Below are 18,278 nucleotides of genomic sequence, written 5' to 3'. Positions count from 1 at the left end.
GATTTTTAAAGTGCATTTATACAATGAGAAACTTGTGCTGTATGCAAGTGTTGAATAACTATATTGCACAATTGAAACTATGATTACACTGTATGATAATTGGAATAACAAACCTTACAAAAATGGGAAGAAAAAGAAAGATGCTCAACATCACTTATCATCAGGGAAATTCAAATCAAAACCACAATGAGATATCATCTTAGAGCTGTCAGAATGGCTAAAATAAAAATACAAGAAACAACAAGTGATGGCAAGGATGTGGAGGAAAAGGAACCTTCATTCACTATTAATGGGAATGCAAACTGGTGCAGCCACTGTGGAAAACAGTATGGAGATTTTCCAAAAAATCAAAAATAGAATTACCTTGTTATTCAGTAATTGCCCTACTGGGTATTTACCCAAAGAATACAAAAACACTGTTTCAAAAAGATATATGCACCCCTATGTTGGTTGCAGCGTTATTTACAACATCCAAACTGTGGAATCTGCCCAAGTATCAACTGACAGATGAATGGATAAAAAAGATGTGGTTTATATATATACAATGGAATATTCAGCTGTAAGAAATAGTAAAATATTTCCTTTTGTAACAACATAGATGGTTCTATAGAGTATAATGTTAAGTGAAATAAATCAGTCAGAGAAAGACAATACCATGCCATTTCACTCACATTGTGGAATTTAAGAAGCAAAACAAAGAAAAAAGGAGACAACCCATAAAACAGGTACTTAACTATAGAGAACAAACTGATGGTTACCAGAAGGGAGTGGGTAGGGGGACGGAGGAAATAGATGAAGGGGATTAAGAATACATTTATCATGATGGGCACTCAGTGATGTATAAAATTGTTGAATTACTCTTGTACACCTGAAACTAATATAATACTGTATTTTAAATATATTGGAATTAAAATTTAAAAATTAGTTTAAAAAAAAAGAAGGCTTCATGGAAGACGAAGCCCTTTACTTGGGTATTTAAAAATGAATACATGTTGTGGAGATGGAAGGAAGCAATCTCAGATGGAGTGTCTAGCATGTGCAGAAGCACAGGATCACATAATACAATGGCATATTTGGGGGGAAATTTAGTGTTTTTTTTTAAAGATTTTATTTATTTATTCATGAGAGATACAGAGAGAGAGAGAGAGAGAGAGAGGCAGAGACACAGTCAGAGGGAGAAGCAGGTTCCATGCAGGGAGCCCGACTGGCACTGGATTCTGGGACTCCAGGATCACACCCTGGGCTGAAGGCGGGGCTAAACCGCCTGGGCTGCCCGAAATTGAGGTTTTTAAGTATCGATAAAACAAGGTCGGTACTAGGAGGAGGCTGGTGATGTTGAGGATGTAATATGAAATCAGTAAGTTGGACTCTAAAGGCTATTATGTTTGATGCTCACAAATTTGGCTTTTATCCTGTAGTTTGAAGCAATGGAGGGTTACTTATGTCCCCACCATTGTCCTTTAACCACTTAAAACACTTAAGGTCACATATTACAGGTCAGCATATTAACCATTCACCACCACTAGTTTGAGGAAACTCCTCAATATCATATTTTTAAGGGAGGATGCATTTGGAAGACAAATGGACTGAGATGCTAGTCATTTATCATCTTACAACCTCACTGGATGATCACTGATGATGGTTGTGTTACAAAAAATCAATAGAAAACTTGTTTAAAAACAAAACAAAACATGGATATCATTAAGATAATCTGCCTTTCTTTCTTACATAAATATCTAAAAAAATATATATATATATATATCTGCGCAAGGTGTGATGATGCACAGAAATTACACGTTCTGATTGGGTGTGGAAAGGAAAAGGGAAAATAAGTTTTTTTTAATTTTTAATTTTTTTAAAATTAAAATGCGGGACTCCAGGATCACTGCCCTGGGCCGAAGGCAGGCACCAAAACCACTGAGCCATCCTGGGATCCCCAGGAAATCATTTTTAAATTGCAAATCATGGTTCCAGTAAATGTTTACACTCACACAAAAAAACTAAGAAGAAAGCTGTCTTACTCCTAGGCTTTTCACAGAAGTTCAGTTAACTCATTGAACTAAATGGATCATTCACAGAGAGAATGGAGTGTTTGCATGTTTTTCTTTTCTCTTCCTCAGCAATTAAATATACCAGCTATGGAGTTAGAATAAGGAGTTTTACAGAGAACATTTCCAAGTCTGTCACTCTCTCGATTTTGTGGGTCATATTAAGAAATCTTGTTTCTTCATTTTAGCTTGCCTCAGGAAAAATCATAAGCCTTCCAAACAGAGACAAATTCTCTTCCTCTGAACATATCTGATAAAAGAAAGTTGGAAATTTCCTCAGCCTTGAGCTGCTTTAAATCTCAAATGGAATCATACCTCTCGAATCAATGCCTTATCTCCCCTGACCATCCTGCTCTTGTTCGTTTGACTTAATTTTAGATCTTAGATTTGAGAACAAACTTGCTTTCAAGTTTATGGAAGATCACACATCTACTCTAAAAAGTACAAATTTAAATTGCCTTTGATTCATTAAAAACAACAACAACAACAACACACACTTTAGTTTTGCAATGCTAAGGGTTCTTAGAGGCTTTAGTTCAACTTGTCTGGTTTATGGAAAAGGAAACAGAAAACATCCTGGGTTCTGAGATGAGTATCAGGTCATGAGTCAGGAGAACCAGATTCAACTACAAGCCTTGCGGTTATTATCTGTGTGACATTTGACAAATTGTTTTCCTTTCTGGATCTTGTTTTTAAGGTTTTTTTCCTATGCTGCCCTTTTTTGAGTCTGTTTGTTTGTTTATTGTCAATTTCCTAGATTCTGCCTAGATAAGTATGTATATTTTGTACTTTTGTATGCCAAAGCTTGGGTTAGGCCCTGTAAGACTCTAATTCCAGTCATTAGAAGATCACCATCTATTCATGCAGTTGTCATCTAGGATCCAAGAAACCTCTTAAATTTTATGCAAAAGTGCATCAGGATATGTAATTATCTCTAGCAATATGTATTACTTTCCACAGATGCTTAAAGAACAGCCTTCTCTTTTGGAATAATTATTATTACAGATTATTATGTCTATTTTTACAAATTAGGGGAAAAAAGAGGCTTAATGATGTTAAGTAGTTTATCCAAGGTCATGGTGTTAGTAAGTAGCTATGTCCAGTCTGCTTACAGGAGGTTTTCATAAAATGTAGTGGTTGTTTTTACCATAATAATCACCAAAGACTTAACTGCAAAGTCAGTATGGAAGATACTGCAGAGACAAGGGATCACACTCAAACCTCACGTCAACCCAGATATCAGCTTGCTCTCTCTGCTCTCTCTGCTTTTTTTTTTTTTTTTATAAATTTTTATTTATTTATGATAGTCACACACAGATAGAGAGAGAGAGGCAGAGACACAGGCAGAGGGAGAAGCAGGCTCCATGCACCGGGAGCCTGACGTGGGATTCGATCCCGGGTCTCCAGGATCGCGCCCTGGGCCAAAGGCAGGCGCCAAACCGCTGCGCCACCCAGGGATCCCTCTCTCTGCTTTTTAAGAGAAAATAGGATTGGCCCAGATGTCATTCTATTTTCTTTTTAGAAATCTGATGCCATCCCCAAGATTTTGGCAAGTCCCAGGGCCATGTTTGCTCACTGCTCATTATCTCTCCAAATGATTCCCTATTTGTATATACATATATATGAATTTTATATATGTATAATTTTTTGACATACAAAAAGCTGTATGTATTTAATGTGCCAACTCAACAAATTTGGAGATAAGTATATACATCCATGAAATCATCACCACAATCTATGCCATAAACATATCCATCACCTTCCCCCAATTTTTTCCATCATCTTTCTTTTATCTTATTTTTTTGTGTGTGATAAAAACACAAGGTTTACACTCTCAGCACATTTGTAAGCATACAATACCGTGTTGTTAACTGTAGGCACTGTGCTGTACAGTAGATCTCTAGGACTTAATCACATTGCATGACTGAACCTTTGTATCCTTTACCAGCACCTCCTCTTTGCCCCTGTCCCAGTGTCTAGGAAACCACCACTGTACTTCCTGTTTCTAAGATTCTGATTCCCTATTTCTAAATGTGTATGCCCTCCTGTGGCTTTTTTCTCTCTTCATCACTGTTGGCCTCAGTTGTGGGACACTGCTTCTTTGCCTAGATTTTCCCCAAAATACCATTCACATGGATGAGAATTTTGCAGGGGATTCAGCAGCAATGAAAGATACAAGGTACAAAGCAAGATAAGAGCCAATTAGAATTGAATATCAAATATTAAATAGTACTGCTATTTACAAGCTCTCTCCTTCACACTTGCCACAGATAGTTTATCAATGCCCACTCTCTTTTCTTCTTTCTTTCCTTCTTTCTTTCTTTCTTCTTTCTTTCTTTCTTTCTTTCTTTCTTTCTTTCTTTCTTTCTTTCTTTCTTTCTTTTCTTCTTTCTTTCTTTCTTTCTTTCTTTCTTTTCTTTCTTTCTTTCTTCTTTCTTTCTTTCTTTTTTCTTTCTTTCTTTCCTTTCTTTCTTTCTTTCTTTCTTTCTTTCTTTTTCTTTCTTTTCTTTTTCTTTCTTTCTTTCTTTCTTTCTTTCTTCTTTCTTTCTTTCTTCTTTCTCTCTCTCTTTCTTTCTTTCTTTCTTTCTTTCTTTCTTTCTTTCTTTTCTTTCTTTCGTCTTTCTTTCTCTTTTCTTTCTTTCTTTCTCATCTGACTTTAAACTTTCATCTTTATTTCCCTCTCCAAACCTGTGCTTTCCTTCTCTTCAGGAACCTCTAAAACTATAAAATTCCTCTGTAGCTCTGATGCAGGGTGACTGTGGCACATTTTGACTATGTCCCCAAACATACCTAATTAAGTGAGCTCTTATATAAGAGAGTCTTTTGCCTCTAGGAGGAATCCTGCAATCAGCCGTGAACATTGTGATTTTGTTCCTTCCTATATATCTTGTCACTTGCTTTATTTTCTTCCTTCCTCACTTACCACCTCTTCATATATAATACATAAATATATATATATGTATATTATATAATATGTAATATATTATATATTTGTGTTTTGGGGGAAAATTAAATAATGCCCTTTGATAAGTGCTTTGGGACTGTGATCCTTTTTGTTCCTATTGTTCTACTCACAAAGCTGAGTCTTGATGCCTTTGGCTGAATCTAAGACCTCACTGTTCATCAAGTTGGCATAAAAATAAGCTTATTAAAATCCTACAACTGCCTTGTGAACTACAGCACTGTCAAGCCAATGTGGCTCAGTTGTCAAATTTAATGTACTGGACTGGGATAAGTCTGTCCTTTGGTTTCATGCTTTCCCAGGTAAGGATGGCAGTACCATTATATTTGTAAAATTATATATATATATATATATATATATATATATATATATATATATATATACACAATAAGGAAATGCCAACTTTCACCTTATTCACCTGTGTTCACCTGTGTTTTTTACCTCCTCACCTTCCAGTCTTTTCTATTTTCAGACACCAGATAAATCATCCTTGGGCAGATTTCCCATGGATTTCCTGCCGTTTATGAATTCAAGAACTCTTCATAACTCACCCACCGAACATAGAGCCCGAAGATCTGGCATTGTATTTTGGCTTCTTCCATCCATCTTTGGCAAAGATCCATCTTTGGCAAGTCACTTACATTACCAAATTTAGTATTCTTTGCTGTAAAATAGACACATGCTCTGAGTATCCTATAGGTTTATCATGAAGATCTACTTTGAAAGTATGTGAAATCTTATAAACTCTAACATGCTATTCAATGTATAAATTGTGATTCTTCTCAGAAAATGAAACTCAAACCCCTAGTCTTTGTTTAAGGCCACAGTTAGGTTCCTACCTGTATCTTCTAATTTTCATCTTTTTATATCCAACAGAAAATGCTTTGTTTGGAGGAAGGAATACTGGCAACTGTCATTTACAATGACATTTACAGTGATCCATTACAATGATAATATGATTGTAAATGTAGTGTAACTTACAATGATCCATCACAATGGATCCTATCATTCATAAGCTATGTGACCTTGGAAGAGTTGACCAACACCTCTGAGCATCAATCTCAACACCAATACAGTGCTTATTCTTATAAACATACCTACCTTCTGGTGCTATTTCTTAAATTATACAAAATAATGATAAATAATAGTAATCTAGCAAAAGATAAAAATAAGCTTTGCATTTCCTTAAAGGGTTCCACTGTGCCTAGAAAATACCTAATTATGGATACATAATAACATCTTGAACTCAATACATCCAAAGCAAGAATTTACTCTTTTCTTACCAAATCACTATTATACTCTAAATTTCAGCGAATAAACTCAATCTCCTAACACTAGAAACATGATGTTTTTCACTCTGCCCTCTCCTTCCCCACATTTTGTCAGTCACCAAATCCCATTGATTTTAATGACTAAATATCTTTGAAATCCTTCCATTCTCTGCTGCTACTTTTTAAATTCAGATCTTCAAAATTTCTCTTCTGGATGATTGTATCAGCTTCCTTTCTGGACTTGCCCATTTCAATTGCTTTTCATTGCTATTGCTTTCAATTGCTATTTCATCCATCATCTAGTTATCAGAATGAGTATTCTTAAATAGAAATTTTACACAAATTTTTCCTACTTGAAGCTGTACTATGTTTAAGATGAGTTTGGGACCAAATTGCCTGATGTAGACGGCCACTTTTTATCTCTGTGTTCTCAGTGGAATTATCTCTGCGTTCCTCTGTTTCGGCATGTGGTAGCCATGAGTATGATCCTCTCAGATCTCTGACAGCAGGGAGCATCCTACAAACCAATGGCCCCAGATGTGCTCTGAAATATACCATCACATTCATGCTGTGGCCATGCTTCCCACAGGCTCTGCAGCAAATGATTGAAGATGGCAGAGATACAAATGCAGAGCCCTTTCTGGGACACAAAGGACTCCTCTGATAGCTGCCTCCTCTGTCTCTGGTCTAAGGACTTCCCATTGGCCTTAGGTAACTTACCAAGACTTACTGTGGTTTTAAACTCTTTCGCTCAATGTTTTTTCCTTCCTTCCCTCTTTCCCAAAGGTCAAACTTGCACTGTGGTCTGACAGCTCTCCTCACTTCCCTTGATCCCTCTCCATTTTCTTTCATGGTTATTTCCCCTAATAAATCTCCTGTATCTTTAACTTTGTCTTGGCATTTGCTTCTCAAAGAGTATAGACTAAACTACCTCATCTGTAAAATGCATATAATAACAGTGCCTGCTTTATAAGATTGCTATGAGGATCAAACATAACACAGCTATAAAATACTTATAACAGTTTGTAGTATCCATCTGGTACTCTAAAATAGTTTGCTGCTATTGTCATCACTATTATTTGCTATGCATTCAACATTGCACTCTTTCATGGATCAACTTATGTATATACTCTCCTTGGAAAAGAAAAAAGAAAGGAAAAAGAATATCCCATTTCATTCCAATGACGCAAAGTAACACTTATCCATCAGGGGCCAGCTCCTGGCTCTGAAATCATCATCTCTGCAATGGCTTTTTGAATTCATCACCTTTCTCCTTTTACAGTCCCATGTACACCATTCTCCCATCCCTGTATAAATACTAATCCCATTTGGGGGCCACTGATTTATCTGTTGCTACCTCTAGAGCCTGAGGTCTTCAATGACTTGTATCTTGTCATGTGTGTTTTTGGTGTCTGTGTGATTTGTACAATATATGGTCCATTTCAGAGGTTAACATGGTAAGTTTTTAAAAATGTATTGAATAATGGTTGCTTGTACATATGCATTATGTTGATTTGATAGCAATATAAGTTTTAAAAGAAACCACACTGTTACTCATGTAATAGTAGAGAATCTGAACTTCCTTTGCTTGACTGGAACCTCTAACATCTGGAACTTAAGTTTTTCAGTATCAACCAAGTTGAATAGCTGTCCTTGGTTTTAGTGGGAAAACACCCCTAAATGAAAAATAGATGCCATTCTTCCATAAATTCTTGGTTCTTCAACAAATTCCTTAAGGCTCTAGCAGGCTGTAATTCTAAGCCAAATTCGAGCAGAAGCTGTAGAAAACTCAACATTACCTTTAGTTCTACATTTCAGTTTTCTATTATTGTCTTGTCCCACCAGCAAGGTATTTCATGAAAGTCTTGAGAAGATAAGGCCAGAACAGTGCAGTTCTTTTAATCTATTCAAATCTTGTACTCCATATCCATAGCCAACAGATCCTTTATACGTCTGTGTATTTTCGGACCTGATTATTACTCTCTTATATCAGCACTAGTAAATAATGATGAAAATAATGAAAATTTCTACTTTTGCTTATTCATTAAACAAATATTTATTGAGCACTGCTATGTATCAGGCACTGTTCCAAGGACTGAAGAAATAGTAATAACCAAAAAGACAAAAACAAAACAAAATAAATACCTAAACGGAAATCTACCTAACTTTATGGAGCTTATATGCTGGTGGGGAGAGGCATTCAATAAATAAATATTGGGATAGGTGCCAGATGGTGATTAGTACTATGGAAAAGAGTAAAAAGTAAAAAAATAAAAAAATTAAAAAAAAAATAAAAGGTTAATGAGGCCCTGAAGATCTGGAGAAAGAATTAATTTTAAAATAAGATGACCAAAACAAGTGCTAGGTCTAAAATGGAAACATGTCTGAAATATTCCAATAACATCAGAAGTCCAGGGTAGTTGGAACAGAAATATCTAAAAGGAGAAAGTGATAGGAGATGAGGTCATAGATAGCAAGGAGTCAAACTGAAGATTTGGTAAGGATTCTGGTGTACCCTGAGCAAAATGAGGGGACATTGGAGTTTTTAAAATAAATTTTCAAAAGTTTCCATGTAACCAAAGATTTCCATAAAATCAAAGGTCTTTCTATGGTACTGTGTCTTCAGTAGGTCCAAGAACCCTGGGTTTAAGAACCAAGGGGTGGGAACAAGTATGGCACTCTGCCTATCACACCCAGTGATCCACTTGGTGAATTTGACCCTCCTGTCCCTGCAGCTGTAGGCTTTGCAATGTTATGGGTTCTAATCCCCAAAGGTTGACTATTTCCACTGGAGATAAAATAAGAATTGTATATTGAACTCTGGCTCTGCCTGGGCACCTCAGGTATCCAGGGACCAGTGGGCAAAGAGAGTCACTGTCTTCATAGAGATAATTGACACTGGTTATGAGGAGGAGTAGTGCTCCTTTACACAATGAAGATAAGTAGGACTATGTTTGGTATTCAGGTGATCCATCATCCAGTGTTGCTGGTAAATGGACAAGAGCAGAAACTCTGGCCTAGGAAGTGCATAGTCACTAGAGACTCATATCCCTCAGAACAGGATCTGGGTCTTGTCAGACATATGCCTCCAAAACCAGCATAGGTGGTAGCTAAAGGTAAAGGTGATATAGATTGAATAATAGAAGCTGGAAAATATAAATACCAGTTGTGCTTCTGAGACTAACTGCTGTGGCAAGGGTGGCAGCTTATCTCACGAAATTCCTCTTTTTGGTCACTTCTCAGGAACCCAGAAGAGCTATTGCCCAAATTAATATGAAAATGTAGAAGCAAGTTGCATTTAAAGGATATACTTTGGGAGACACAGTGATGCACCAAGCAGATCTCTCTTCAAAGAAGGACTTACTGCCTTAGCTTACAGTAGTGTTACAGGTAAATAGTCTTCAGTGCCAAAACCTTCAGGTCTTACCTCAGGAGATCCAGGTTGCTGAAAGTTGCTCTCCTCAGAGAAGCTTATATTTAATGGCTTATTGAGGTGGGGGTACAAAAATCCAGCTATTTCTGTCCAGTGTGGGATGACTTTAACTGGTCATTTTATCCCAGGGGGTTATCTGAGTCAATGTTACGGAGACTATATCTCACCTTTACTTGCCCCTCTGTTTGCTCTTGCTTCTTTCTCTTCCTTTCTACAGGCGTTGATTACAAGAGCACTCTGTAATAAACCTTCTGCTTAATGAACATCATCTGAGTCTGTTTCCCAAGGAACCCAACCTATAATAGGTAGGTATGAATGAATGGCTATTTTACTCTGTGGGCCATCCAGACTAGTTTTAAAATTCAAATTCTAGAAGTGAATGGGTCTGGAGATAACTCAAGCCCAACCTAAAAGATCTGGAAAAGGTAAGAGTTCCTGGAACTAATTTTGGAAGGAAAAAGTGATGAAAAGGAAAAACAGAAGACCCAAGAAACAGAGAGGAATCAGAAAATGATAGAGGCAGAGATTATATGGGGTACATTAAACTACTGAAAAAATTCTTGCTGAAGAAATTATTTTTTAGTAACAAGGATATTTGGCATGCAATCTTACATTGTTTTATCTTATGTAAATTTTCTTCATCTTTAATATCCATTAAAGTTTGCCATATTCAGAATCTTTACATCCTAATTCTTTTTGAGAAAGGTCATATCTGGATTAATAAAGTGTGGAATAGGTAGGAAGTTGATCCGTTAATGTATCAAATTCAATGGAATCAGGAGCTCAGACTCACAAGTGACCATGATAATATAAGCTCCAGTGCTGGGTTTTAACCTTATCTAAATTTTAAACAGTATTTGGGTTATATCTGTTTACTTGTTTGTTTTATCCTCTAGATTCCATTTCCTTGTGGAAAGGGACAGTGACCATCATGCAACACAATGCCATGTTCATAATTAACACTCCTTAAATATTTTTGTAATAAATACATATGAGCATAAATGAATATGTTTAGCTGTACAGATATCCGCCTCCCCATTGAAAAATGTACCTCTGTGGATTTGAGTCATTTAAAATATGTTTTGGTATCACCCAAAGTGTTTAAAACAATACTTGACTTATGGCAAATCAGCTATTTGTTGAATAGAATTTCTAAAATCTGAATATCATGTCATGTCAACGCAAAACACATATGCCGGTTTTCAATTTATTGCTTCTCAGCTCTTAATCTATCCTTCATTGACTGCTCTATGACAATAGAAATGGATTCTGTAAATAGTTCTTCTTTGCTACCTGGCACAATGCTAAACTTTTTAGTAGTGGGCACTGGAAAGACTGCAAGAGGAAGAGACTTTCCTTCCTGGTTCTAGCTTGTTTATTTGGCAGACTCCTACAGTCCACTTGACTTATCCAGTATCTGGCTTCTGCAGCACACGGTGGTCCACAGCTCCCTGTAGCCAGTTCTTCTCTTGGGCAGGTTTATAGTGAATTTCCTCTGGTGAGGCACCTACCCATAAATTGCTCTCTATAGGATCTTAGAGGTCCAATTTCTAGCAAGTTTTGAAGAGAAATTTCCAGGAAACTCCTCTAGCATGGCAGTACAGAGACTTCTCAGTCATCTATGAGTCACTGGCATGCCCTTTCTGTTTTTGAAGACTTTTAGAAAGACTTTATTCGTTTATTTGATAGAGACAACATAAGCAAGAGGAAGGAACAGAGGAGAGAGGGAGAAGCAGATTCCCTGCCAAGCAGGGAGTCCCCTGGGTCTTGATCCCAGGACCCTGAAATCATGACCTGAACCGAAGGAAGACACTTAACCAACTGAGTCACCCAGATGCCCCCACTTTTAAAGATCTATCTATCTGTCATCTATCTATCTAGAAAGGAGGTAGAGGAGCAGAGGGATAGAGAGAGAGAGTCTTAAGCAGACTCCAGGCTGAACATGGAGCCCCCACATGGAGCTCAATCTAACAACCCTGAGGTCACGACCTGAGCTGAAACCAAAAGTAGGACACTTAACTGTCTGTGCCACCCAGATTCCCAGCATACCCTTTCTAAGATCTGCATCTCAGCCCTGGGGCTGGGGTCCTGTTCTTTTTGCCTTCTATCTCAGCCCTATGGATAGTAACCTCTTAATAGCTGCAACTGATGCATTCATCTTCTTTTTCTTTCTTTCTTTTTTTTTTTTTAAGATTTATTTATTCATGAAAGACAGAGAGAGAGAGGCAGAAACACAGGCAGAGGGAGAAGCAGGCTCCACACAGGGAGCCCGACGCGGGAGTAGATCCCGGGACTCCAGGATCGCGCCCTCGGCCAAAGGCAGGCACCCAACAGCTGAGCCACCCAGGGATCCCCTATGCATTCATCTTCTTACCAATCCTTCATTGCTCTAATCCCTTTTTAGTGTGAATGATTATTTACATGAAACTTATCCTGTTTAAGTTACTATGAGATTTCTCTCTACAGATTGGACCCTGACTACATATTAACAATCTAGGGACTAGAGTTCAAGAACGACTCTGATTTGAAAGTTCACCTTTCCACATATTGACTTTATAAAGTCTAGATTTTTTTCTACGGAGTACACAGAACTCGACAAGCTTTAGACCTAGAGGAAGCTTAGGTTTGTTCACTGTTCTCCACAGTCATAATGGTATTCATAGATCAATTATCAGCAAATGTGTCAAAAAGGGTTAAAAAATGTGAATGCTATTAAAATGAAGTTAGATTTCTTTTGCTTTAACTAAGATTTTTTTTTTTTTGCTTTAACTATGAGATATTCCTAGAACCTGTACCATGCCAATGTAAAATATGCACTTCCAAAAGGTGAATGGAATGTTAACAGTTTCCAAAATCTATTTAAGTGTATTGTCTTACTGGGAGAGCATTTCACCAAACATGTGGTTCTTAGATTAATGTTAAAGAATTGCCTTTAGGATTATCTAGCTCTGTAATTCTCAGCGTGTTGTTTATGGCCCAGCATCAGCATCATCTGGAAGCTAGTTAAAATTGCAAATTCTAGACCAGACCCACCTTCTGAATCAGAAACTCTGAGTATGAGTCCTAACAATCTGTATTTTAACAATCCCTCTGGAGATTCAGATACACATGAGAGTTTGATAAGCATTGCTTTTGCTTAGTACTACCCTTTTATAGGTGAGGAAACAAAAATCTCAAAAAAAAATCAGAGACCATCAGTTTCAAACAACTTGCAAACAACCAAACAAATGTCCTGTGTTCAAAAGAGCTTAATTCCTCTTTCTTTTTTCTGTACCTCCTTTTAGTTGTGATTGTCTCTGAAACCTTCCTTATCAATACCCTTCATTTCTTGTGTGTGTGACACGTAAACAGAAAATGGATTTAAATAAACAGAAAACAGTCTCTTTATATATATTTAAAAAAACAAGTAAGCTGTAAAATTATAGAATAGTATCTAAGACATGTGCTCAAAGACAAGAGAAATACTAACCACTTGACGGAATATGGAATAGATGATTTTTTTTTTTGAATAGATGATTTAAACACTGAATGAAGTTTGGACCAGAATAGATGGTCTTTAAGGGCCATTCATTCATGAAAGTTTGCAATTTTATGATTCTATAATATGATGTTTGCTATCTTATCAAATAATCCAAATTTTTTCTTGTGGGAAGAGAAATATTTTGAATTGAGATAAAATCCTACTGAGCTCTGCCTCCCCCCTCTTCCTCTCTCCACAAACACTTGTACTTGGCCAGATGCTTCTCCTTTTCATTTTCCATTTAGGTGGCATTTTCAAATATAGAAAACAATTTTGTAAACTCCCTGCCGTTTCTGTTTTGCTTGGGCTCCACAGAGGCCCAAATAATTTATGGAAAAACAGCACCTGTGTTTTCACCATGAATGGCTTTCACAACATTGATGAATTTCAAATAAAGGGCATCTACCTCATCCAAGGTAAATGGAAGAAAGTTCTCTCTCCATTTCCAGAAATTGACTGCAGAATGTGCTCCAAAACTATTTTCTTGTCCCATAAAAACATTAAACTGGATGTAAACATTTCATATCAGGCTCTACCCTTTGAAGGAAAAGAAGATGGTAGGTTTAAAGAATTTTATCAGAGGAAGAAATTCTAGGGTTGATGTTTTCTAAGGATTTATATAAATGGATTGATTCATTATTTCATTCATGCAACAAAATTTTGTTCATTCATTCATTTATACATTAAACAACTATTAATTCATTCAGCACCTGCTATATCAGGAATAATCATAATAGGTATATTTCATTGGGGGAATCACAGTGCACTTTTGGTTCAACCTGGAAGGTGGAATGCATCAGTTTATCTCTGCTTTCATCTAAAATGGAGGTCAGCAAACTATGGCCTGTGGGCTGACCACCTATTCTGATAAATAAAGTTTTATTGAAATATGGTTACAACCATTCATTTACATATTGCTTTATTTTTATGTTTGATTCACTTTTATCCTCTGTTTCATTTTGAGGAGTTTCTAGTTCCACGCCTTTGTGCTCACTAACCTTTTCTTCTAAAATATTTAATCTGTCAGTGGTCTCATTCATTGATTTGTTTTATTTCACACATAATTTTGTTTTCCTCTACAGAAGTTAGATTTGGATATTTTAATATCTGCTGTGTTTGTTCTTAACTGATTTAGTGTCCTTCTCAGTGTTTTTCTGCTACTTTTTTACCATTTATATAATTTCTGGGTCAGTTTAGATTTTTTTTTTCTTGCTTCTTTGCATTCCTGGTAATTTTTAACTGGGTTCTAGACATTGTGAATTTTACTTTATGGAATAATGGATTATTTTTGTATTCCTATAAATATTCTCGTGATTTATTCTGGGATGTAATGAAACTGTCTAAGGCCAGGGAAAGAAAATTACAGGGAAGAAGATGAGAGAGAATAATACGTGGCACTCACTACTGGGCTAGGATTTACCTGCCTGACACAAACAAAATAAGTAAATAAAGCACAAAATATTGCAAACCAATTATTTTAAAGACACTGGACACGAGGCGAGAAAGGACAGTAATCTCTGAAACAACAAACAAGGTGAAGCTGAAATATAAGTGGAATCTTGGAATGACTCAGTCACAGGAAAAGAGCTTGGATGCCATGCTAAGGAATTAGAACATTCTTCAGTTCAAGGTTTCCTACCTTGTATACAAAAACATTGCCAGTCATCTCTGGCCACAAGATTTATGTGTTTGTCCCTGAGTGTCATACTGATATTGTCATTTTCTATGAAAAAAGTCATGGAAGAACTTTCTTAGGCTTCGGGGTTCCAGAGACAATTTTGAAGACAAACACAAAAACACACCTGGTTACATAAAGTCCATATTTTGTACATACATTTGAAAGTTGTTAAGAGAGTAGATCATCAGAGTTCTCTATCGAAGAAAAAATTATATAACTATGTGAGGTGATGGATTTGAGCTAGACTTAATGCGGTGATCATTTCACCATATATACAAATATCAGATCATTGTATTGTATACCTGAAACCAATATAAAGTTGTGTATCAATTATACTTCAATACATACATACATACATATATACATACATGTAATGGGATGAAAAAGGGAATCAAGGGGGGATCTCTGGGTGGCTCAGCGGTTTAGCGCCTGCCTTCGGCCCAGGGAGTGATCCTGGATTCCCAGGATTGAGTCCCATGTCGGGCTCCCTGCATGGAGCCTGCTTCTCCTAGGCCTGTCTCTCTGCCCCTATCTCTCTTTGTGTCTCTCATGAATAAATAAATAAAATCTTTAAAAAATAGAAAAAGAAAAAGGGAATTGAGGGCTAAAGAGAGATGGAATTAGGAAAACAAGGTAAAAGGGTTACATAATGCCCAAAAGGTTGTTTTCCAACTCCTGGATAGATGATCAGAAAAGTAAAACCCTTAGAAACTTTTCATTATTTTTATCCTTTTAAAGAAGAGTTCAAATTGCATAATGTTTTAATTTTTGAGGCGTGAAGACAACTTATTCAAAGGAATAGTGGATTGTATTTTGCATATGAAGGCGAGCAGGTCAGAAGGGTTCATCAAGCTAGATATGACCCTCAAAATGATTATCCATAAGGAATAACCTGCTAGCCCTCGGAGAACCAGATTCCTTCTTTTTAAAATCCTCAGTAGTTTTGCAAAAATCTGGCAAATTCATTATCACCTCTAATAGCTTCTAATTAAACTGTTTTAGTAAAGCTGTGGAATTAAAAAAATCATCAATGCATAATAACACCTGTTAAGTATTTTCATATGTTGTGCACAGATTCTTACAGAAACTGTACACACGCTTTATGGCATGTTGCCCCACTTCAAGTGGAGGCACCAGACAATCCCTCTAGAAGGGACTTCTGAGAAAAGAGATTGCTTGGGGGCATAGTTAGCATCCTGTCTCTGGCAATATGCCAACAAGATATAGAGAGGTTCTGTCAAAGTGTCTACAAAAAAGGAAATCTCTACTACTCCTTCTCACTGTAAGTTTCCTTGTTTCTGATAATCTGGGTAGATATTTAGAGACATCATAAAAAACATAACGCCATGTTATGTTTGTCCAGTGTCCCATAACTTAAAACATAAGTCCATGTGATTCATTTAATCAATCATCAATAAATTATTGAGTTCCTATTCTGCATCTGACATTGTATTCCACTCTGGGAAACAAAGGCAAAGTCACTGACTTCAAAAAGCTCAGACCCGAATGGAGAATAAAGACCCGCTTGGAGTACAGTGAGCTAAACATGGTTATTGCATTTGATCCCCCAGTAGCCTTTTCAGGAAGGCATGGAGAGTGCTCTTCACAATTTTTACTGTACAGCCACCCACAGTGTTAGTGCTTGGCCAATGTCAGAAAGTCTATACATAGCCAAATTTGGGTAGAATACAGTTTTTTGGGATTCTCCCCTGGTTCTCTTTCCTCTACAGCTGCCTCCTTTCAATAGCTTAGCGCTCATCACGATGTGGTCCTGCCTATTAACAGAAGGTCAAGAATACACTCTTTAGGTACAGATTCATAAAGAAAATAGCAGCTGTCATTTCCATCAAGGGAATTTGAAAGAGTGGCTAATAATCCTCATATCTTATTTACCTGCTTTAAATCTTTTGCAATTCAGACCAATCACAGCCACAATTCTCTGTCCTTAATAAACCCATGATTCATTATGACTAGGCAATAAGGCTATACCTTAATTCCTAGCACCTTACAAGAGACAAAAAGGAAATGAAAACAGGCTTGGTGGAAGTCTGGGGAAGGGTCTTCTAAAAGTCTTTCAAGACACAAGTGAAGAGGACCGTTCTGATGTCTTTAGGGGAATCCCCTGCTTCAAAAGAAAGAGAAGAAAAACAAGCAACAAAAAATATTTTTGAGAAATGGATTAGCCTTTGGCCTTGACTAAGATGTACTGCTTTTCCTGGCTGTGTTTTCTTCATTTTTTTTTTTTTTCTGGATGAAATTCAGAGGAAAAAGAAGCAGATATTCTTGGCCCTTGGTAGACTGGGCTCAGCATGAATTCCATCTCAACCCTAAGCCAGCTCAAAATAACATTTCCTGAGTACCCTCATTGTTCCATACTTACTGCCCAGTGCTTGTGTGTGTCAATATCTATCTATATCTCTATGAGCACATATCATGTGTATCTGTGAGTGTGTGTATACACACCTATATGCACTCATGCATGGCGAGAAAGAGTAGAAGAGATATGGTTACCTGATATATACATATATATATATATATATATATATATATATATATACATATATATATATATATAATTTTAAATGCTATATAATATTTTAAATGTATTGTATATAATTATATGTTAAGTGTAATATATATAATATATAATGGTTAAAATATTATAATACATGCACACATATATTTATATTTACCATGTGACATAGTAATATTAAGAAAGGAATCACAATATATCCAGAAATTTGACATTTGTTCAACTTTGCAGTATGGGAAGATGAAATAGCTATATAATTATAATTATAACGAGTAGCTATTACATACGGGGTTCTGTAGACCAGACTTTGTTCTAAGTATTTTTTCGTACACTAACTCATTTTATTCTGAAAAATAATTCAGAAACATAAACCAAATTATGAGATAAATACTACTGAAATCATATCTAACTTAAAAATGAGGAAATGCAGGTATGGAGATGTTAACCTGATCAAGCTCTCCCAATTAGTAAATGTCAGTGCAGGGGCTCCAACTCAGGAGGCCCAGCTCCAGAATGCACACCTCATACTATTTGGGGAGCAAAAGCCTTTGCCCCATGTTTGGGTTTCCCATTGCCACCATAACAAATTATCATAAACTTAGTGACCTAAAACAACACAAATTATTATCTTACAGTTCTGGATGTTAGAAGTCTGAAATGAGTCTCACTGGGCTATAATCAAGGCTGAATTTCTTCCTGGAGTCTCCTCTCCTGGAAGCCTTTTTCTTGCCATGCCCAGCATCTAGAGTGTGCCCTCATTGCTAGGTGGTGTCTTCCTTCTATTTTCAAAGCCAGCAATGGTCAGGGCAGTCTTCTTCACATTGCATCACTCT

At 36.6% G+C, this 18,278-nt stretch overlaps 1 long non-coding RNA gene across 1 annotated transcript; it reads left to right on the top strand.

The window, feature by feature from the left end:
• Positions 1-6,869: 6,869 nt before the first annotated feature.
• On the top strand, positions 6,870-10,903 carry LOC144290879 (uncharacterized). The gene is made up of 4 exons (XR_013358372.1): positions 6,870-6,992; positions 9,525-9,671; positions 9,932-10,019; positions 10,611-10,903. It is a non-coding gene; the product is annotated as an uncharacterized LOC144290879 (long non-coding RNA).
• The last annotated feature ends 7,375 nt before the right edge of the window (positions 10,904-18,278 follow it).

The sequence above is a fragment of the Canis aureus genome, chromosome 2 (assembly GCF_053574225.1).
Source record: "Canis aureus isolate CA01 chromosome 2, VMU_Caureus_v.1.0, whole genome shotgun sequence".
In the NCBI taxonomy this organism is placed as follows: Eukaryota; Metazoa; Chordata; class Mammalia; order Carnivora; family Canidae; genus Canis; species Canis aureus.
The sequence above is the reverse complement of the archived record's forward strand: the minus strand, read 5'-3'. Positions and strand labels throughout refer to the sequence as shown.